The sequence below is a fragment of the Schistocerca americana genome, chromosome 7, assembly GCF_021461395.2.
Source record: "Schistocerca americana isolate TAMUIC-IGC-003095 chromosome 7, iqSchAmer2.1, whole genome shotgun sequence".
Taxonomy (NCBI): Eukaryota; Metazoa; Arthropoda; class Insecta; order Orthoptera; family Acrididae; genus Schistocerca; species Schistocerca americana.
The window spans coordinates 358,146,777-358,169,968 of NC_060125.1; the positions used below are offsets into that span (position 1 = coordinate 358,146,777).

At 43.0% G+C, this 23,192-nt stretch overlaps 2 non-coding genes across 2 annotated transcripts; both read left to right on the top strand.

Moving 5' to 3' along the window:
* Nucleotides 1-5,397: 5,397 nt before the first annotated feature.
* On the top strand, nt 5,398-5,471 carry Trnas-cga. Its single transcript has one exon. It is a non-coding gene; the product is annotated as a tRNA-Ser (tRNA).
* A 17,433-nt stretch (nt 5,472-22,904) lies between these two features.
* On the top strand, nt 22,905-22,979 carry Trnat-ugu. The gene has a single exon. It is a non-coding gene; the product is annotated as a tRNA-Thr (tRNA).
* The last annotated feature ends 213 nt before the right edge of the window (nt 22,980-23,192 follow it).

Here is a 23,192-nt window from a genome sequence, read left to right on the forward strand (position 1 = left end):
GATTGGGACCCATGTTCTTCCACCTACGCTCAACGGAGTACGTTATCATGATTTCATACGGGCTATTCTACCTGTGCTGCTAGATTCGTACGCTTCTCAACACCGGATTCGGTGACCGATGGATTGGTAGAGGCGGACCAATTCCATGGCCTCCACGCTCTCCTGACCTCAACCCTTTTGACTTTCATTTATGGGGGCATTTGAAAGCTCTTGTCTACGCAACCCCGGTACCAAATGTAGAGACTCTTCGTGCTCGTATTGTGGGCGGCTATGATACAATACGCCATTCTCCAGGGCTGCATCAGCGCATCAGGGATTCCATGCGACGGAGGCTGGATGCATGTATCCTCGCTAACGGAGGACATTTTGAACATTTCCTATAACAAAGTGTTTGAAGTCACGCTGGTACGTTCTGTTGCTGTGTGTTTCCATTCCATGATTAATGTGATTTGAAGAGAAATAATAAAATGAGCTCTAACATGGAAAGTAAGCGTTTCCGGACACATGTCCACATAATATATTTTCTTTCTTTGTGTGTGAGGAATGTTTCCTGAAAGTTTGGCCGTACCTTTTTGTAACACCCTGTATAAGGGCCGATCAAAAAGTTTGCGCCTGAGGACGTTGCTGCAGGGTATATACAAAACAGCACGACTTCAATGTGGATACGAAGCCAAGCGATTAGTATGGCGTTCGCGTCTTTCCGACGTGCGTGTGGTAAATTCGGAAACCTGAAGTATGTCCATATTGATAACGTCCAAACAAAACCAATGAGGTGTGATTCTGTTCTTGGTTCCAAAGGACAAACACCGATAGAGATCCATCGGAGAATGGAAAACTTCTATGGGGCAGCATGTCTGATGATAACCACCGTTGTGGAATGGTGCGCCAAGTTCCGTGCTGATCGCAGTTCGACAAGACGTCGGTCGATCCGGGAGGTCGGCGTCACCCATTACGGTCAAGTGAGAGACACTCGAGCATCAGCCTAAGCCATTATCAGTCCTTCGGTCCATCAAAAAAGGCCTTGAAGGTTCGACGATTCCGCCAAAGATGTGCAGCAAGCTGTTATGGACTTCTTCACCCAACAGGACGCTGTGTTTTACCAAACGGGTATCTTCAAATTGGTGCGTTGGTGGGATGATTGCCTCAGCGGTCACAGCAATTTTGCCTAGTTGGCACACCGATTCCACATTCTAAAGCCTTCGACTGGAAACTTTTAGATCGCTTCTTATAGCATAAGACGTTCTGATAGTGCTTTCCTTACTATGTATTTAGCGTTATTTCTTTTCTCCTTATAGTTTTGTTTGTTCTCAATAGTGAGGTTGCTTAAGTATTTTATATATGCGTCCTGTTTTCCTTTGACAGCTTTCATTATATCCTCATTCCAAATTTTTAGGCCTTTTCTTTTCCGTATTCTTTTCTCTTTACCGAGAGCTTCTCCTGCTACTCTACATACAGTATTCTTCAGAGTTTACCATTCTTCTTCTATTTTGTCTTTAGTTTGTAAGTTTGCTAGTTCTTCATTTAATCTCCTTTGGTAAAGGTGTCTGATACTGTCCTCTTCTAGCAAGCATACCGTATAAACGCTTTGATCTTGTTGGTTTGTTACTTGTTTAGTTATTTTCTTCCATTTTGTAAAAAAGATCTATTCTGGAGATTAGTAAGAAATGATCTGATCCTATATCTTGTCCTCTATAAACTGTTGTATCCCTTATTTGGCCCGCTACCTTATCATTTTCTAAGATGTAGCCAATTATTACCAGCCAGACCGCCATTTTGGGGGGGTTTGGTTGGGTTGTCTGGGGAAGGAGACCAGACAGCGAGGTCATCGGTCTCATCGAATTAGGGAAGGGTGGGGAAGGAAGTCGGCCGTGCCCTTTCAAAGGAACCATCCCGGCATTGGCCTGGAGCGATTTAGGGAAATCACGGAAAACCCAAATCAGGATGGCCGGACGCGGGATTGAATCGTCGTCCTCCCGAATGCGAGTCCAGTGTCTAACCACTGCGCCACCTCGCTCGGTAGCCGGTTATTGATCTAAGACTTCTGCTGGCCCAAGTATACTTGTGTATATTCTTTTTCTTAAAAAGTGAATTTGTGATTTTTAAACTGTTGTAAGTGGCAAAATCTCATAATAGCTTTTCATTTTCATTACATATTGGTTCCCCAAAATCGGCCTATAACGTTTATTACAAGGATATTTTCTATTCTGGCATTGAAATCACCCATCATAATAATCTGATCAGTAGCACTGTATTTACTCACAGTTTTCTGTAGTTCTTCATAGAAGCTTTCAGACACATCTTTTTTCCCTTCTTCAGCTGCGTATACACTTATAAAGGTGGCGTTACCCCTTATCGGTTTCAACCTGACTATAAGTATTCTTTCACTTACGTATGTACAACCTTCAATGTCTTTTTCCCACGTTTATGCAGGAGTAATGCTATATCTTTGCTTGCTCTTTTATGTTGTTCAACACCACTATAAAACATAATGTAATTCCCTACATAATAATTTCCTCTTAATTTCTTTTTAGTTTCAAGAAGACTGTACACCATCAAAAGTATTCTGATTAGTTCTAGATCAAGATATTATATCGCTGAATTGGGAAAACCAAGAAGGAATATGTACCTGATAATGGACAATATCTCAGCCACCTTTTGCTGTCATCAAATACACTGATTATGAAACAGGCGTAAAATCAATTATGATAACACTAAAATAAAATAATCGACATAGCATAAAGGAAAATATAGAAAATAGAAATTAACAATGAAGCCATACAACTAGTTAATGAGTTGTTATAAATAATACAAATGAGAATAACGATTGGATGCACAGGAAAAGAAATTAAAGGATAAAAAAAATTGTCCTGGAGCGTTGTGGTAAACAAAGCAGGGTATTCAAAAAGAATATATTGACGTGTGTGAAAAGGAAAGTTTATATTCTTTGTGTATTTCTAGTTTCGAATTACCGCTGCGCGCCATGTATTTTTAATACGAAGACTATTAAAAGATAAAGTCAGCTCAGCTTGTAATGTAGAGATGTCTTTTGGGAATTACTGGGAGGAAAGGAAAACATATCAATGGATTGAGGGACAAAGTGGAGTAGAACACATGAGTGTGGGGCTGAGATTGTAAGTGGTATAAGCGATATTTCACAAGAAAACAACTTCTTTCTGTTTTCTTTCTCTATGGGACTTAACTTCTGAGGTCATCAGTACCCTAGAACTTAGAACTACTTAAACCTAACTAACCTAAGGACATTACACACATCCATACCCGAGGCAGGATTCGAACCCGCGACCGTAGCGGTCGCGCGGTTCCAGAATGTAGCGGCTATAACCGCTCGGCCACCCCGGCCGGCAAGAATACAACCTAAATGTACATTTGGTAGGCTAGAGTATGTAACTCTTCAGAGTGAAAGAAGTACAAGGGATTTACTGCACAGTGCTGCACTACGTGATGCTGAAATTTATGCTCTACGCCAATGCCTGGATTGCATTTGGACTCCAACTAGTACAAGTGAAATGGCAGGCAGAAGGAGAAGTGCTGCTATCTTTAATGAAATTTCAGTTATGCTTTGTTCTGAAAGTGCAGCAATAGCCTAAAGTGTGTACTTTTAAGAGTGTTTATAGTAATAGTTAATGCATGTTTAAATAGGCCAAATTTCTAAATATGGATGTACATCTTGAGGCAAAATGAACATTTTGACACAGTAGGTCGCAAGATCCTTCAATCTGATAGTACTTGCACAGAAAGTGAAAAATATTCTGGTGTCTCTGTCAAGGCAAAGTTACGCTTCAAAATGTATTGTTCCCCAAGATAGAACAGAAGCAGTGAAGAAGATCAGCAGAAAGTTTTCGTAGTGTAAATGGCGAAATATCAAAGGAAAAGACACAGTGCAAAACAAATCACAATAAAGAATATAGGGTGGATCTGAATCAGCAAAAACTCCTTTAACAATGCTGTTCAGGTATTCACTAACCGGTGATCTTGAGTTAATAGGAGCTGAGTGTAGGAGGCCCAGTAATGGTCCCTCATCTGTACCTCTTTTACAGCCATTGCGTCAAGATATGTTTGACGTAAAATTTGAGAAGCAGTAAAATCTTCATGAGGTAAAGCACTACTATTCTCCACATTATCAAGAGTTATATAACAATGTTTCCCAATCCCAGACAGAAGTTACTGTGGGTGTAAGAAGAGTGAGTGGAGAGAGAAGAGAACTCGGTCAAAGAAGGGAACGAGAAAGACTTACAGGCGTGTGAGTCAGCGGTACAGCATCACAAGCGGTACCCCAGAAAGGACATTCTTCAAGAGATACTACAAAATGAAGTGGTTCTGACACTATAGACACTGTGAGAGGATTATAGAAACTGACTATGAATAATCTATCTTATGTGTTGGAGCCACGCCAATACATTTCCGTTTTGGTGCTTTTATTTTTATTGCCATTTACCTATTGTTTTTCACTTTCTGGTATTAATTTTGCTGTAATATCTCACATATCTCTGTTTTATAATGAACGTGTACACAGAGGTGATGAAAGTCGTGGCTACCTCCTAATATCTCCGTTTGCCCGGCGTGTGCAGAAATTCGACATGGCTTGGACTCGAGAAATCGTCGGAAGTTCCTTGCAGAAATATTGAGCCATGTTGCCTCTATAGCCGTCCATAATTGTGAAAGTGTTGCCGGTACATGCGATTATGTCGCATAAATTTTCGATGGGATTCATGTCTGTCGATCTGGGTGGCCAAATCTATCCCCCGAATCATCGACAGTGTTCTTCAAACCAGTATCGAACAGTTGTGACTTGGTGACATGACATCGTGTTCGGGAACATAAAGTCCATGAACGGCTGCAAATGGTCTTCAAGTAGACGAACATAACCGTTACAGAATGAGATTTTCACTCTGCAGCGAAGTGTGCGCTGATATGAAACTTCCTGACAGATTAAAACTGTGTACTGGGCCGAGACTCGAACTCGGGACCTTTGCCTTTCGCGAGCAAGTGCTCTACCAACTGAGCTACCCAAGCGCGACTCACGCCACGTCCTCAGAGCTTTACTTCTGCCAGTATTTCGTCTCCTACCTTTCAACTCCTACCTTCCAAACATTACAGAGAGAGCACTTGCCCGCGAAAGGCAAAGGTACCGAGTTCGAGTCTCGGCCCGGCACAGAGTTTTAATCTGTCACGAAGTTTCATATTAGCGCACACTACGCTGCAGAGTGAAAATCTCATTCTGGAAACATCCCCTAGGCTGTGGCTAATCCATGTCTCCGCAATATCCTTTCTTTCAGGAGTGCTAGTTCTGCAAGGTTCGCAGGAGAGCTTCTGTAAAGTTTGGAAGGTAGGAGTTGAGGTACTGGCAGAAGTAAAGCTGTGAGGACGGGGCGTGAGTCGTGCTTGGGTAGCTCAGTGGTAGAGCATTTGCCCGCGAAAGGCAAAGGTCCCGAGTTCGAGTCTCGGCCCGGCACACAGTACTATCTGTCAGCAAGTTTCATTACCGTTACAGTTTGACCAGAGGACCCTGTCAATTCCGTATAAATTTGTTGACAACTTGGGTCTATGGTTTCGCGGGGTCTGCGCCACACTCGAAACCAACCATCAGCTCTTACCAGCTGCAATCAAGACTCATCTGAACCAGGCCACGGTTCTACAGTAATCTTAGGTCCAACTGATATGGTCACGAACCCAGAGAGGCGCTGCAGGCGACCTCGTGCTGTTAGCAAAGGCACTCGCCTCGGTCGTCTGCTGCCATAACCAATTAACGTCAGATTTCGCCGATCTGTCCTAAAGGATACGTTCGTCGTACGTCCCACATTAATTTATGCTGTTATTTCACGCAGTGTTACTTCTCTGTTAGCAATGATAACATTACGCTACGCAGCTGCTCTCGGTGGGCCACTTCGTTGTCCGTGGTCAGAGATAATGCCTGAAATTTGGTATTCTCGGCACACTCTTGACATTTTGGATCCCGGAATATTAAGTCTTTAGGCTTTCCGAAATAGATTATCTCGTGCGACTGGCTCCAACTTCCATTTCCGCGCTCAAAGACTGTTAGTTCCCGTCGTGCGGCCATGATCACGCCGGGAACCCTTTCACATGACTCACCTGAGTACGAATGACAGCTCCACCAATGTACTGCCCTTTAATACTTTATCATCTTGTGTACGCGATATTACCACAATGTGTATATGTACGATCGCTATCGTTTGAGTTTTGTCACTTCAGTGTATTGAGCCATGTATATCGCGTGTGTCGAAAAAAAAATTTTCAACATATAACGCAGTGAATAAAATGTTTTTGCACTTGTACCAGTTTTACCTTAAAAAATTTAAAGGCGCAGCTGGTATAGGTATTTTCATTTTATAATAAAATACCTACAACTCTATAGGGACTAACTGACGCCGGCCGCTGTGGCCGAGCGGTTCTAGGCGCTTCAGTCCGGAAACGCGCTCCTGCTACGGTCGCGGTTCGAATCCTGCCTCGGGCATGGATGTGTGTGATGTCCTTAGGTTAGTTAGGTTTAAGAAGTTCTAAGTCTAGGGGACTGACGACTTCAGATGTTAAGTCCCGTAGTGCTTAGAGCCATTTGAACCAGTTTTGACTAACTGACCATTAGGAAACAATTTCTCATGTCTTGATAGTAACTTACATAATTTATAAATAGTCCTTTAACTTCGGCGGTCATTTACTCAATTTGCTTCAGCAAGCACTTGTACCACTTATACTCTCAGCCCCTCAATTACGGCCATATTGTATTGTATTGGTATGTTAACTGGGGACCTAGAAACGACGGAGAGGCTCCGTCCCCGCCGCAGCCGCAGTGGTCCACAACCCCACGACAACTACTGCAGTCCACTTCAGCCCTCCGTCGCCCCACACCGAACCACTCTTTCAGGGTTATTGTGCTGTTCGGTCCCCGGTGGACTCCCCAGGGAACGTCTCACACCAGACGAGTGTAACCCCTATGTTTTATAGAGTAATCGTGGCGTAAGCGTACGTGCAAAACTTGTTTGGACAGCAATCGCCGACATAGTATAGCTGAGGCAGAAAAAGAGGAACCAACCCGCATTCGCCGAGACCGATGGAAAACCGCCTAAAAACCATGCACAGACTGGCCAGCTCACCGGACCTGGACACAAGACCGCCGGGAGGATTCGTGCCGGGGAACAGGCGCTCCTTCCCACTCCGGAAAGCCGTGGGTTAAACTGCTCGGCCAACGGGGCGGGCCAATTATGGCTTTAGTGAAAGCTAAACGGAGGTGGATGAGAAACTTAACCATGGAAATGGACCAAGATAGTTAGCTGCTGGATTCTAAGAGACCAGTGATCCCTTGAGTCCTTAACTCTCATTCAGAAAACAGATTTAAACGTCTTGTGCCGTACTGATTTCCCTTCCTCCCAAGAGCTATTTTGTGTGGAGGGTCAGTTCGAGGTGCAAGGGGGCAGACGGCGCGGATACATGAGTGCTGCCTTTGCCGAGTTGGACACAAGCACGGAGGCCAGTGTGACCAGTCAGGGGTAGCAAGTGGAACCAGCATCATCATCTGGACGCCAGCGCCGTCGCCGCGGTTGAAGTGAAACAAGCTTATGGACTGTAGCCAGAGGTTGGATTGGCGCGGAGGCCGTGGTGTCCGTACCGGCGGGGGTTGTCTGGTGCACGGAGACGGACGAGCGAGTTGTGGACAGATCCGTGCGCGAGATCCTCGAGAATCTGATGTGCTCCGGTTCTCTCAGCCGAACCTCATTGCGGTCTGTGCGGGGCGTGGCCACTCTGTGGACACTGTGTGGACACTACAGCCTGGTGGAGCTGTTGGTGTCTTTTCACGGCCGGACGAGCAACGATCCTTCGGAGGCAAAGAAAGGGGCTTCTGTGTATCAAAATGGGCATTGCCTGTGTGCTTTTGGAGCTGACAGTTACAAGCTGGTAGTCTTATGGTTGACACAGCGCACTGTGTGGTATACGAGCGGTGCATTCGATGTGTTTGATAGTCATAAACTCTGTACTGTAGTCTGTGGTTCTCATGTGTAGGTTGTGGTTGTTTACTGATGGCACAAAGGAGTGCAGATGCGTGTGCTGCGAACTAGAGCAGTTCTATGTGTTAACTAAGCGCTATGAGTGTGATTAAGCGTAAATGTTTTCTTTCAAGTACACCTTGAGCGGGACTGCTGAGATTGTTACTTCTTGTACGTGTCTAATCAACAGTTCGTATTATTGTATAAGAATGTATCAAGACATCAGCGTAGGTAGTCTGGTAGAGCGCTGTGTGTAACTTGTAGTAGTAGCTATCTGACGACACTAGTAGTAGTAGACTAACGTGTAGTTGTGTCGTATAATTCTAGTTCAGTCTATCAGTTGTTTCTCCATCTTATGTTTCACTTGTGAAGTTGTTTCAGATAATTACTGGTTATGATCGGGTGCAAAGCATTACAATTTTTTAGTTTTGTTGTCTGGTTGTGCATGTTAGGACCAAGATTGAATAGTAATTCTTTTATTTTTGGAAGACAGTTCGTTCTTTTGATTGTTGGAACCCTGTTTAAGGACCTTTACGGGCTACATAAATATTTCGTTTTATTCAAAGTGTGTTTCTATTTTGATGTTAAGCAAAATAGTTGTTAAATTGAACCCAACGCTTTCATTATGGAAACTTCTACTCTTATTTTCAGACACACACACACACACACACACACACACACACACACACACACACACACACACACACACACACTGGTCCCTATATAGTCTTGGTCAAGAATATGTAACGAGTTTAGGGGCAGACTAAAAACATGTAGGTGTAAAAATTTTTCTTTTAGGGGAGCAGATTAGGGAAGTCTGATTTATCGCCAGTCTGAAAAATTGAGTCTTCTGTGATTCTATAGTTGAAAATGCGAGATTTTGACTGTAGTTGGACCTCCCGTATCTATGTACTGTAATCCAGGACATTTATATACTGAGAAATAGAGCTCGTCAAGTCAGAATGATTAAGAGGAGAGGGAGGGGATGAGGGGACAACTCGCCGACTTAACAGCGAAATAAGCCTGACAAGTGCTGTTACTGGCGAACGTCAGTAAATACTACGTGTTCGGAGCTTTTTTGTTAAATCTGAAGAAATTTTTTCTTTTTCAGAATCACGAGTTGAACTATATGTGGTGAAAATGTGTCTAGTCTTACGTGAATCATTTATCGTTCTTCAAATTCGAATTTGTGAGCAACTCGTTGTAGTCCAGATCAGAATGTTCAAATGGTTCAAATGGCTCTGAGCACTATGGGACTTAATATCAGAGGTCATCAGTCCCTAGAACTTAGAACTACTTAAACGTAACTAACCTAAGGACATCACACACATTCATGCCCGAGTCAGGATTCGAACCTGCGACCGTAGCGGTCGCGCAGTTCCACACTGAAGTGCCTAGATCCGCTCGACCACAACGGCCGGCAGATCAGAAAGCCTCTGTTGTTCAGACATTTTGGGAATATACATCGCAAGAGTCCGGAATGGAACGAACAGTGGCGTCTTTTTCACTGTAATCTTGACAATAACATTCATTTAAAGAGTTATTGTGCAAGCCAAGAGAAATTTCGTAGAATTGAGACGTAGCAGAATTGAATAATTTTAGTATTACCAGCAGTCTACTAAGCTATGTTTCTTGGGCGAGAATCATCATCGACAAAATAAACTTCACTGATTCTGAATTCCTTCTTTTACGAACTTCTTATAGAAGTGCTGCAGTAGTAGATGAACAATAATAGAAATGCAGGACTTGGTCTCTCAACAATCCAAATGAGGAACCTTGAATAAGAGTGAAACAAAATCAATGCATTTTCATGTTTCAGTCCAGTAGACAGATTGACCAAATATGTCTTCACTGACTTCTACGCAGCACGTGCGATGTTCACGCACAGTGAAGAATGCTGCAGAAACGGAACTGACGGGTGATTAAGGCAAGGACATTCTCCGTCTTTTTCAGCTGGCAGCAGAAAAGTAGCTCTAGTACCATGCGCCGAAGGAAACCTTGTTTCCTGTTAGTGAGGGCAAGTGCGGAAGCACTCAACGACGAGATAAAACCCGAACCCGCTGGAGCTTCAACAACAAAATAGATGAGCTTCATAGACTAAGAGTTACATCAAGCAGCATGAAGTCACAACAATACGGCATTCTTTCAGCGCACTTCCTTACTGTGGATACCAAGTTCAGATTACAACACGATGAAGTATATTATTTTCTTTTAACTGTGATGAAACGCTTATACAGGGTGTTACAAAAAGGTACTACCAAACTTTCAGGAAACATTCCTCACACACAAATAAAGAAAAGATGTTATGTGGCCATGTGTCCGGAAACGCTTAATTTCCATGTTAGAGCTCATTTCAGTTTCGTCAGTATGTACTGTACTTCCTCGATTCACCCAATTGAAGGAAGGTAATGTTGACTTCCGTGCTTGTGTTGACATGCGACTCATTGCTCTACAGTACTAGCATCAAGCACATCAGTACGTAGCATCAACAGGTTAGTGACCATCACGAACGTGGTTTTGCACTCAGTGCAATGTTTACAAATGCGGAGTTGGTAGACGCCTATTTGATGTATCGATTAGCACGGGGCAATAGCCGTCGCGGGGTACGTTTGTATCGAGACAGATTTCCAGAACGAAGGTGTCCCGACAGGAAGACGTTCGAAGCAATTGATCGGCGTCTTAGGGAGCACGGAACATTCCAGCCTATGACTCGCGACTGGGGAAGACCTAGAACGACGAGGACACCTGCAATTGACGAGGCAGTTCTTCTTGCAGTTGACGATATCCCTAATGTCAGCGTCAGAGAAGTTGCTGCTGTACAAGGTAACGTTGACCACGTCACTGTATGAAGAGTGCTACGGGAGAACCAGTTGTTTCCGTACCATGTACAGCGTGTGCAGGCACTATCAGCAGCTGATTGGTCTCCACGGGTACACATCTGCGAATGGTTCATCCAACAATGTGTCAATCCTCATTTCAGTGCAAATGTTCTCTTTACGGATAAGGCTTCATTCCAACGTGATCAAATTGTAAATTTTCACAATCAACATGTGTGGCTGACGTCAATCCGTAAGCAATTGTGCAATCACGTCAGTAACACAGATTTTCTGTGAACTTTCGGGCAGGCATTGTTGGCGATCTCTTGATTGGGCCTCATGTTCTTCCATCTACGCTCAATGGAGCACGTTATCATGATTTCATACGGGATACTCTACCTGTGCCGCTAGAACATGTGCCTTTACAAGTACGACACAACATGTGGTTCATGCACGATGGAGCTCCTGCACGTTTCAGTCGAAGTGTTCGTACGCTTCTCAACAACAGATTCGGTGACCGATGGATTGGTAGAGGCGGATCAATTCCATGGCCTCCACGCTCTCCTGACCTCAACCCTCTTGACTTTCATTTATGGGGGCATTTGAAAGCTCTTGTCTACGCAACCCCGGTACCAAATGTGGAGACTCTTCGTACTCGTATTGTGGACGGCTGTGATACAATACGCCATTCTCTAGGGCTGCATCAGCGCATCAGGGATTCCATGCGACGGAGGGTGGATGCATGTATCCTCGCTAACGGAGGACATTTTGAACATTTCCTGTAACAAAGTGTTTGAAGTCACGCTGGTACGTTCTGTTGCTGTGTGTTTCCATTCCATGATTAATGTGATTTGAAGAGAAGTAATAAAATAAGCTCTAACATGGAAAGTAAGCGTTTCCGGACATATGTCCACATAACATATTTTCTTTCTTTGTGTGTGAGGAATGCTTCCTGAAAGTTTGGCCGTACCTTTTTGTAACACCCTGTAGATGTGTTTTACGAGGGCTATTCGGAAAGTAAGGAACGAGAGGTCGCGAAATCGAAAAGACAGTGAAAATCAAAACTGTTTTATTTGCAGCAGTTAGCTACAACTTCCAGCTACTTATCTCCATAGTCGCCGATCCGACTTAGACGTTTGTCGTAGCGTTATACCAGCTTTCCAATACCGTCGTTATAGAAGGCAGCCGCCAGCGCTTTCCGCAAATTCTCTAAGCTGGCTTACAGCTCGTTGTGTGTGCCAGAATTCATAGCCAGCGGTTCATGTGAGCAGAGATGAAACCCAGAGGGACAGAATTACGGGCTGTATTGTGGGTAATCAAACATTTCCAATTGAAAACGATGCAGGAGCAACTTCATTGCCCCTGCAGAATGCGGCCGAGGATTGTCTTGAAGAAGACAGCTCACGACAGTTATGTAATGTTGTCTGCATAGCTTCAGGCGAAATTTCTCACCAGAGCCTCATTCTTGGCGGGAGACACTATTGTTCTAGCAATATTTATGTGCTCCTAGTGTGCTCAGAACTAAAAAGATCGAAGTAACGCGATCACACTGCCCAACAAACCTGTGCAAAACTTCATCGGATTTTCACTGTGGTTTCCATTTCGCGACCGATCGTTCCTTACTTTCCGTTGTTGTTGTTGTTGTGGTCTTCAGTCCTGAGACTGGTTTGATGCAGCTCTCCATGCTACTCTATCCTGTGGAAGCTTCTTCATCTCCCAGTACCTACTGCAACCTACATCCTTCTGAATCTGCTTAGTGTATTCATCTCTTGGTCTCCCTCTACGATTTTTACCCACCATGCTGCCCTCCAATACTAAATTGGTGATCCCTTGATGCCTCAGAATATGTCCTACCAACCGATCCCTTCTTCTTGTCAAGTTGTGCCACAAATTTCTCTTCTCCTTAATTCTATTCAGTACCTCCTCATTAGTTATGTGATCCACCCATCTAATCTTCAGCATTCTTCCGTAGCACCACATTTCGAAAGCTTCTATTCTCTTCTTGTCTAAACTATTTATCGTCCATGTTTCACTTCCATACATGGCTACACTCCATACAAATACTTTCAGAAAAGACTTCCTGACCCTTAAATCTATACTCGATGTTAACAAATTTCTCTTCTTCAGAAACGCTCTCCTTGCCGTTGCCTGTCTACATTCTATATCCTCTCTACTTCGACCTTCATTAGTTATTTTGCTCCCCAAATAGCAAAACTCATTTACTACTTTAAGAGTCTCATTTCCTAATCTAATTCCTTCTGCATCACCCGATTTAATTCGACTACATTCTATTATCCTCGTGTTGCTTTTGTTGGTGTTCATCTTATATCCTCCTTTCAAGACACTCCATTCCGTTCAGCTGCTCTTCCAGGTCCTTTGCTGTCTCTGGGAGAATTACAATGTCGTCGGCGAACCTCAAAGTTTTTATTTCTTCTCCATGGATTTTAATTCCTACTCCGAATTTTTCTTTTGTTTCCTTTACTGCTTGCTCAATATAATTTCCGTATAACCCTCGTATATTTTAGTTCTTGCAAAGTATAAGTTTTATTTAACTGGAAATATCGTATGGATACGTGTTCTTGTGGCTCGAATTTATACTTTTCCCGAGAAGCTGTTAAACTGACCTACTATAAAATAAAATTGTAATTATTAAATTTATAATTGCTTGTGACCACCAGAATGGGGGGGGGGGGGGGGGAGGGCGGTTCTTGGCCGGCCGCGGTGGTCTCGCGGTTAAGGCGCTCAGTCCGGAACCGCGCGACTGCTACGGTCGCAGGTTCGAATCCTGCCTCGGGCATGGATGTGTGTGATGTCCTTAGGTTAGTTAGGTTTAAGTAGTTCTAAGTTCTAGGGGACTGATGACCACAGAAGTTCAGTCCCATAGTGCTCAGAGCCACTCGTGCTGGCGAAAAATCAGAAAAATCTTCAAACAAATGTCAACCGTAGATCTAGGGACAAAAGTCAACAGACAATACGTTTTAATGGACCGTTCACACTCTTGTCGTAATTATGAATATTAATGAAGTCGTCGTACTTCCAGCCGGCTTCTTCTCGTTGCGTGTCGGCCTTTGGGTCCAGGCGCCAACCTCGATATACACAAATATTAGCAGGCAGCTGTGTTTTCTTGGTTCAAATGGCTCTGAGCACTATGCGACTTAACTTCTGAGGTCATCAGTCGCCTAGAACTTAGAACTAATTAAACTTAACTAACCTAAGGACATCACACACATCCATACCCGAGGCAGGATTCGAACCTGTGACCGTAGCTGTCACGCGGTTCCAGACTGAAGCGCCTAGAACCGCTCGGCCACATCGGCCGGCCTGTGTTTTCTACCAGAGTAACGATGTTAATGTGATTCCCTGTCAAAAGCCTGAGTGACCACCTTTTACAGAGCACACCGCTGTGAGATGGGCAGGAAGACAGTCGTTAAGGTTCTGAAAGCTGCCAACAGAGATGTGGAGCCATTCCGACTCCACTGCCGTGGTCAAATGCGCATGGTTTCTCGGTTGAGAATCCATGGCGCCACCAGCCCGATCGGGTTTTAATCCGTGGAGTTTGGTGGCCAGGGGAGTAGGTAAACTCATCCTGGTGCTCTTAAAACTGCGTATGCACCGTGCGAGCTGTGGCACACGCTGTATTGTCCTGCTGGTGGTCAGTTCCATCGTATCGAGGAAAAACAAACTGCATGTAGGAGTGGACATGGTTCCCAAGGTTATATGCACACTTGTGTTGCTCCATTGTGCCTTCCAGAATGGCGAGATCAATCATGGAATGCCTCCGGCCCAGATTCTTCCGACGATTGTTGCAGGGTGTTTACTTTCAGACGTTTCACGCCGCACGCGCCAACGGCCATCTTTCCAATGGAGAATACAACGTGATTAATCTGAAGAAGCCATCTTTCGCCACTCAGCTGACATCGAGTTCTGGTGATGATGTCGATGATGATGATGATGAGGTCCCATTCTCCGAGGAGCATAGGAGACGATGCGGGAAACCCGCGCCGCCATACTAGGCAAGGTCCTAGTGAAGGTGGTTTGCCGTTGCCTTCCTCCGATCGTAATGGGGGTGGATGATGATGATGAAGACGATACAACACCCAGTCATCACGAGGCAGGAAAAATCCCTGGCCCCGCCGGGAATCGTACCTGGGACCCCGTGCGCTTGAAGCAAGAACGCTGCCGCAAGACCACGAGCTGCGGACCCAGTTCTGGTACTGGTGTGCAAATTCCAGCAGTCAGCATGAATGCACGAACCAGGTGCCTGCTGCGAAGGCCCATACGCAGCAGCGTTCGCTGAACGGTCACTGTGGAGATACTGTTGATAGCCTTGTCACTGAGGAGATACTGTTGATAGCCCCCTCGGTTCATCTGGACGGGCAGTTGTTCAACAGTTGCTCGTCTATTCGCCAGCACACATTTCTGCAGCCGTCTTCGTCACTGTCATCTGTGGCCCGTGGTGCATCACTGTCACCTCGGTGCCAGTTTTGGATAATGCCACTTTGCCATGGACGATACTTTAACCACGGCGGCAGGTGAACAGTTTACAAACTTAACAGTTTTGGAAAGGTTTCCAATGCTTAGACCGAAAGCCAATGACCATGACGTATTGGACGTCAGATAAATCGCTCCATTTCCCAATTACTATAACGACTGCACTGTTTCCGCATGCCCTGACACGCTTTATATACACCCCTAGCTAGTGCTGCTTCTTGCCGTCTGTGAATGGTTATTGCACGTTGACGTCGAACATAACTTGTGGTCACATTAACGTGACTGGATCGTGTAAGAGTCCGCTTTGTGTATAAAACCAGTGTTACACTAATGGAAACCATATCGTTATGGAGGCCACGTACCCGTAAAACCGTTAGAGACCGAATGCACTGAAATTAGTCGCCCCTTCTTCAGCGGTCTTTCTCCCACAGCACAGTTCTCTTTGGTTACGAACAACTAATTAACACAAATTGTGTAAGAGCCACAAACAGCAATGTCAGCTGACTGAGAGGGTCTTCAGCTTTGAAAGCTGTGATATTCGCTCGCCCATGCTGACGTGGCGCTCCTGTCTTGTGTTTTCCTATACTTGTTCGATAAGACCTGCCCTTGAAATGCGGGTGATTCCAGTATCGTCAACCGCACTTCACGGTAGAGATTTCTAGAGATATGCGACAGCGTAGCTTCTATAAGCGGGCATTATGACTGTTCAGTGCTAAATGGTGGAAACGGTGGTTGGAGAACTTTTTTCGTGCGATGTTATCCATTTCAAACTACTACAAGCAAATCTAGGCACAGTATCTAGGCACAAGCAGCAGACCAAGTATTTCCTATTTGTATTATAAACTACGAATGAATTGTTTTTAATTTATTACTGTTGTCATAACTTCCTATCTCTTTTATTATTTTACAGACATGTCAGACAAATAATAAGCTTTTCATTACTTCCAATTAAAACCCATTTTTAGGTCAAATATATATCTTTACGACCTGTCACTCGCTGCTTCGCTCGCATATCAGAAGTTCTTTTATGATGAGCGATGGTGAGTAAGCAGGCTAGTGATTTTAAGATTGTCTGTCTAAATAGTAGTGTGAAGACATTTGTATAAATGTATGCTGTTTCGGTATGCAAGTACATAATGAATGTGTTTCTATTACCTTGCTTTTTATGTCGAACCTAAAAGCATGTATTATAATCTCTAATTATATCCAAAAATGCCTCTATTCATTACATACGTGCAGAAGTAGAGTTCTTTGTGGTTTCTCTGGCTCACCTAGTGCAGGTTGTGAAAAGTTGCCACCAGAGCAACACATACCAACCATTTCTCCCTTCCATTTTAAAGGATTATGGCGCCTACATTTTTGATCATACCACTATGATGACTAATTTATAATCAACATAGCTATTTAATCTATCGTAATCAAATGCAGCCTTACCAAAAGTCTCCAACGTTCCATATGTGAAGGTACGATTCTCTGTTTGTCGTACAGCCCTTGAATTACGCCACCGTTGTGTCTTCAAGTGTCTTGAAAACTGTAAGAGACACGTGGCGCTCAGAGTCTAAAATGCGACGGGGTTGTGGCGCTTCTGCTGTCTCTGTAGCTCTTGGGGCCGCCTGACGTTCCGTATCCAAGTTCTGGAGGATGTGAGAGTGCTCTGAGGTTTGCTGGATTCGAGTAACTATACACCTTGAGTTTTCTTAGAACTATATGCTGAATCAGACTTACATTTCAGTGGCTTATACTGATAGTTTAAAATATGTTGCGATTTTATTGTTGTATCGCCACCAAAACTCTCCAACTATGTCAGATGGTGTAGGAACTCAGTATCATAAACCACGCGCATAATAACATTGGATTTGCACTGCCGCGAAATAATCTATAAACACTAAGAGTCGCCGACCATAACGCCAGCATCGTCTGCATGCTATTCAGGCACATAATATTTAAAAATGTTACTAATACTCAAAAACTACAACTTTCTAAAGTAGCCTAAGTTGAAGCTATCTGCATACCAAATAGCATCGGAAACGGTTCAGCTGTAGAGTCGTGAAAACGTAACAGAGTGAGTTACTTTCTTAATTAATAATACTGGTATTAGTATGGAACTACGGATTACACACGTTGAAAATTGAATAAACCGTGTTTTCATTACTTTGAATCATATTACGTAGAACATATCAATCAATAAAAGCATTTTGACAAATATGATGAAGATCAAAAGTGAAAGAGTAAATAGCTTTTTCAGGGAGTAAATATTTTTGTTTAAGTTGCGTAATATTCTTCAAATCGATAAATGTCGGTAACACCCACTTTATAAAGTAGTCTATCTTTTTCACCAGGGTTCAAACTTTCTCACGGCAAATTTCATGGATGTCGGTTCAGTGGTTTAGTCCTGAAAACGTGATATACAGAGTTACTTTCACGTTTATAATATTACTATGGAAATATGATCTGGCATGGATTAAACACGATGAGAATTGTATAAGCACTTTATTGTAGTTGTAACCCACAGCTGTACTCGCGTATCAGTAAAATGAAATGAAATGTGCGTATTACTTTATTGGCCGGGAAACCATGGTTGGGATGTTCGGGAACTTGGTGCAAGCCTTTTTCCTTGACTTAACTTCGGTGACTTGCACGTCGATGATGATAAAATGGTGATGACAACGCACACATCCAGTCGTGAGCAGAAAAGAAAAACCATCCGGCGTGGGAATTGAGCCCGAAAGCCCATGATCGAGAAACTGAAACGCTAACCCCATTTTCCCCTAAATTCTTTTATTGTGCTAAAACACAATGAATTACAGTGGTATAAAGAAGTTGATCAAAGCCAGTAACTATCAAACCATTCTTCAAACTGTTACATTAATGAAAGGATTAATTTTTGTAAATGAAATAAACAAATAATAAAATAAGGAGCAATATTGGTCAATATTCATATCCACGGCACGAGCTGGCTTTAACTTCTTCTTGCTGGACATATTCACTATTGGATGTTGATGTGTTGCTTGAACTACTTTTAGATGTAAATTAGGGAACAAAATTTTAAAAATGCCACAGGACTTGTACATAAGACTTTTTAAAGGTTGCTGTAGCTGTTCTTTCGAAGACATTTTAAGCATTTTTCCACAGTTCTTTTTGTGATCTGAGTACCTGATAGTTTTATATAATTCGCACTGCGTATGCTTGTGAATTCAATTATATTGTAATCTCCCAGTGGGCATTCTGGTGAGATCCTCTCCTGGAACTGCAGGTTATGTAGCAAGAGTAAGTTGATAGAGGAGCAGGAGCATAAGATCTATGCCCTTCAGGTTCAGTTGAAAAACGCACAGGAGGAGCTAGATAGGATGAGGAGGGAGAAGGGGGTTGGGGAATGGGAGCTGGCTGTTGGCAAGAGATCTGTTAGGAGAAGATTTTCAGATAGCTTTACTATTGGTGTTTACAATAGATATGACCAACTGTCAGAGTCTAGTGGAGAGGAATCTCTAGTAGCTGTAGATGTAGGAAGTATGCAGCAGACCTCAGTAGTTACGGTGGCTTCAACAGTTGCCAAGTCGAAGAGGAAGAAGAAGGTTCTGCTGTTAGGTAGTTCTCATGGCAGAGGTGTAGGCCAGCAGTTGCAGGAAGTGCTGGGGAGTAAGTACCAGGTCACCAGCATTGTGAAGCCTAATGCAGGATTGGCTCAGGCGACTGTTAGCATAGGGGGGTTATGTAGGGATTTTACTAAAGAGGATCAGGTAGTGATTGTGGGTGGGGCTGGTAATAGTATTGATAGGGATGGGGAGTATGACATAGATGGTGACCTGGAAAAGATAGCCACTCAGACTGGCAACACGAATGTGCATTTCGTGGAACTGTTTCAGCGTCACGATCGGCCTCATCTTAATACAGCCGTCAGGCGTATTAACATGAGCCTTGGGTGTGCGCTGATGACAGAAAGCATGGATCACATTTCAGTGGTGTCGGTGGAGTCTATCAGCAGGACGGGTTTCACTAGACATGGTCTGCACCTTAACAGGTATGGGAAGGGGAGTTCGGCTAAGCTCATAGGTAACAGCATAGGTGGGGTGGGTGGGATCACTCATGGGAAAATTCCTGCAGTAGTGGGTGTTAGAGCTGCACCTTTTTTAGATTGAAGTCAGCTGACAGGTATTCCTGCTTAAGGGAAGTCTCTCTAACAAAGGAACCACTTTTGACAAAGCTTAGGTATCCGAGTAATGAGGGAATTAGTATATTTCATCAAAATATACAATGTATTAGAGATAAAGTTAGTGAACTGCTTATAGATGTTGACTCTGAAATTATTGGTATATCTGAACACTTCATAAATAAGGAGATAATTCAGAGGCTTCCTTTACCAGGATACAGGTTGGCTGGCAGCTTTTCGAGGAGCTCTTTGCGGTGTGGGGGAGTAGCCACGTATGTGAAAAACGGCATCCCATTTGAGTCAATTGATGTTTCAAAGTACTGCATTGAAAAGGTGTTTGAATGTTGTGCAGGTGTGGTTAAATTTAACGGAGCTAAACTTCTAACTGTTGTTATTTGTAGATCCCCAGACTCCGATTTCACAACATTTTTGCTAAAGCTAGAGGAGGTTCTTGGTTCACTTTATAGGAAATACAAACAGTTAGTTATATGTGGTGACTTCAATATTAATTGTATAAGTGATTGTGCAAGGACGGGGATGCTGGTAGACCTCCTTAATTCATATAATCTTATGCAAACCGTATTGTTTCCAAAGAGAGTGCAAGGGAACAGTAGAACAACCATAGACAACATTTTTGTTCATTCCTCATTACTAGAAGGGCATTCTGTTAGCAAAAAGGTGAATGGCCTTTCAGATCATGATGCACAAATTTTAACTCTAAAAGATTTTTGTGCTGCAACACGTGTTAAATATAGTCATCAGCTGTTTACGAAAGCTGATCCAGCTGCTGTAGAGTCCTCTGTAAACCTTATCAAGGAACAAGAGTGGCAAGATGTTTATAGCGCTGATACAGTAGACGATAAATATAATGCTTTTCTCAAGACTTTTCTCGTGCTCTTTGAAAGTTGCTTTCCGTTAGAACGTTCAAAACAGGGTACTAGCACAAACAGGAAGCCTGGGTGGCTGGCTAGAGGGATAAGAATATCTTGTAGAACAAAGTGGCAATTATATCAAAACGTTAGAAACAGTCAAAATCTAAATGCAGCAGCCCATTACAAACAGTATTGTAAGGTGCTTAAAAATGTTATTAGGAAGGCAAAAAGTATGTGGTATGCAGATAGAATAGCTAAGTCTCAGGATAAAATTAAAACCATATGGTCAGTCGTAAAGGAAGTGGCTGGTCTGCAGAGACAGGTCGAGGATATAGAGTCAGTGCGTAGTGGGAATGTCCGTGTTACTGATAAGTCGCATATATGTACGGTATTTAATAATCACTTTCTGAGTATAGCAGGTGAACTAAATAGAAACCTAGTCCCAACAGGGAATCATATAGCGCTCTTAGAAAAAAGTGTTCCGAGACTGTTACCTTAAATGCTCCTCCATGATACTGACAAGAGCGAGATTGAGTTAATAATTAAATCACTAGAGACCAAGAACTCTCATGGATATGACGGGGTATCTAGCAGAATACTGAAGTATTGTTCTATGTATGTTAACCCAGTACTTAGCCATATCTGTAACTTTTCCTTTAGGAGTGGTCGGTTTCCTGACCGATTAAAGTACTCTGTAGTGAAGCCATTTTATAAAAAGGGAGACATTGATAATGCTGACAATTTTAGACCTATTTCTATGCCATCGGTGTTTGCTAAAGTTATCGAGAAGGTTGTATATACAAGGTTACTGGAGCATTTTAGTTCACATAATTTGCTGTCAAATGTTCAGTTTGGTTTTAGAAATGGTTTAACAACTGAAAATGCTATATTCTCTTTTCTCTGTGACGTTTTTGACGGATTAAATAAAAGGTTGCGAACGCTAGGTGTTTTCTTTGATTTAACGAAGGCTTTTGACTGTGTTGACCACAAAATATTACTGCAGAAGTTGGACCATTATGGGGTAAGGGGATTAGCTTACAATTGGTTTGCCTCTTACTTTAAGAACAGGCAGTAGAAGGTAATTCTCCGCAATGTTGAGAGTTGTAGTGATATTCAGTCCCAATGGGGCACTGTTAAGTGGGGCGTTCTCCAAGGTTCGGTGCTGGGGCCACTGCTGTTTCTTATTTATATAAATGATATGCCTTCTAGTATTACAGGTGATTCAAAAATATTTCTGTTTGCTGATGACACCAGCTTGATAGTGAAGGATCTTGTGTGTAATATTGAAACAGTATCAAATAATGTAGTTCATAAAATAAGTTCGTGGCTTGTGGAAAACTAAATGCTGCTTTATTTACCATTAGAACAGTATCTGAAATAAGTGACACTTCAGCACGAAAAGTAGTTTACTTCGCATACTTTCATGCGCTTATGTCGTATGGTATTTTTTTTGGGCTAATTCTTCTGATTCAAAAAGGGTATTTTTGGCTCAAAAACGGGCTGTTCGAGCTATATGTGGTGTAAGTTCGAGAACCTCTTGTCGACCCCTGTTCAATAGTCTGGGAATTCTGACATTGCCCTCACAGTATATATTTTCTTTAATGTCGTTTGTTGTTAGCAATATTAGCCTATTCCCAAGAGTTAGCAGCTTTGACTCAGTTAATACTAGGCAGAAATCCAATCTGCATGTGGAATGCACTCCCTTGACTCTTGTGCAGAAAGGAGTGCAGTATTCTGCTGCATCCATTTTCAATAAGCTACCACAAGAACTCAAAAATCTTAGCAGTAGCCAAAACTCTTTTAAGTCTAAACTGAAGAGTTTCCTCATGGCTCACTCCTTCTACTCTGTCGAGGAGCTCCTGGAAGAGCTAAAAACTTAAGCAAATTCCAGTGTTACATTGTTGATTTTCTTTATTTAGACTTACGACTTGTCACCTGAATATGTTTTTTTATATTTCATTTTATCTGTTTCTAATATCGTGTTATTATTTCAAGTATTGACTCGTTCCATGACCATGGAGACGTCTCCTTAATTTGGTCCCACGGAACAATAAATAAATAAATAAATAAATAATAAATAAATGTAGATAATGAATTAATCTCGTGGTCAATGTTTCTTGTCCTATCTTTTCATAAATAATCGTTCTATAATGTGCTGATAGAGTCTTTTGACCTAGGGGTAGTGGCTTTGATTAGTAATGAAAAAATCCTCGGTCCCGCGTTCGCAAGCGGGACTCGAACCCGGGATCTCCTGCTTACATGGCAGACGCTCTATCCATCTGAGCCACCGCGGGCATTTAATTATCATTTCATTTCTAGCAAAGCTGCATGGTCGTATATAGTTAAAAAATATGGGTTCCCGGCCTTTGACCTTCTTGTGCGAACGCACATGCTATGCCCGAACTCGTACGGGACTTGGTAGATTAATCTGCCACGAGTAATGAGTATGATGGGCAAACATCTATTAGGCGCACTACGAATGTAGTGTTGTGGACATGTTGGGAATGTGGATCTCACGGGGAGCATGCAAGGGATAAGTCCCTGCAGACGCACTATCCTCTGTGCCCGCGGTGGCTCAGATGGATGGAGCGTCTGCCATGTAAGCAGGAGATCCCGGGTTCGAGTCCCGGTCGGGGCACACATTTTCAACATGTCCCCAACGAAGTGTATCAACGTCTGCTTGCAGCTAGGGTGTCCATTTAATTATCATTTCATTTCTAGCAAAGCTGCATGGTCATATATAGTTAAAAGACAATTCCGTGTGTATAAAGGGGAAAGATGTAAGCAATAAAAGATCATTGAACAACAGGCTACCTCAAGGGTCGGTTCTTGCTCCCTTGTTGTTTTGTCT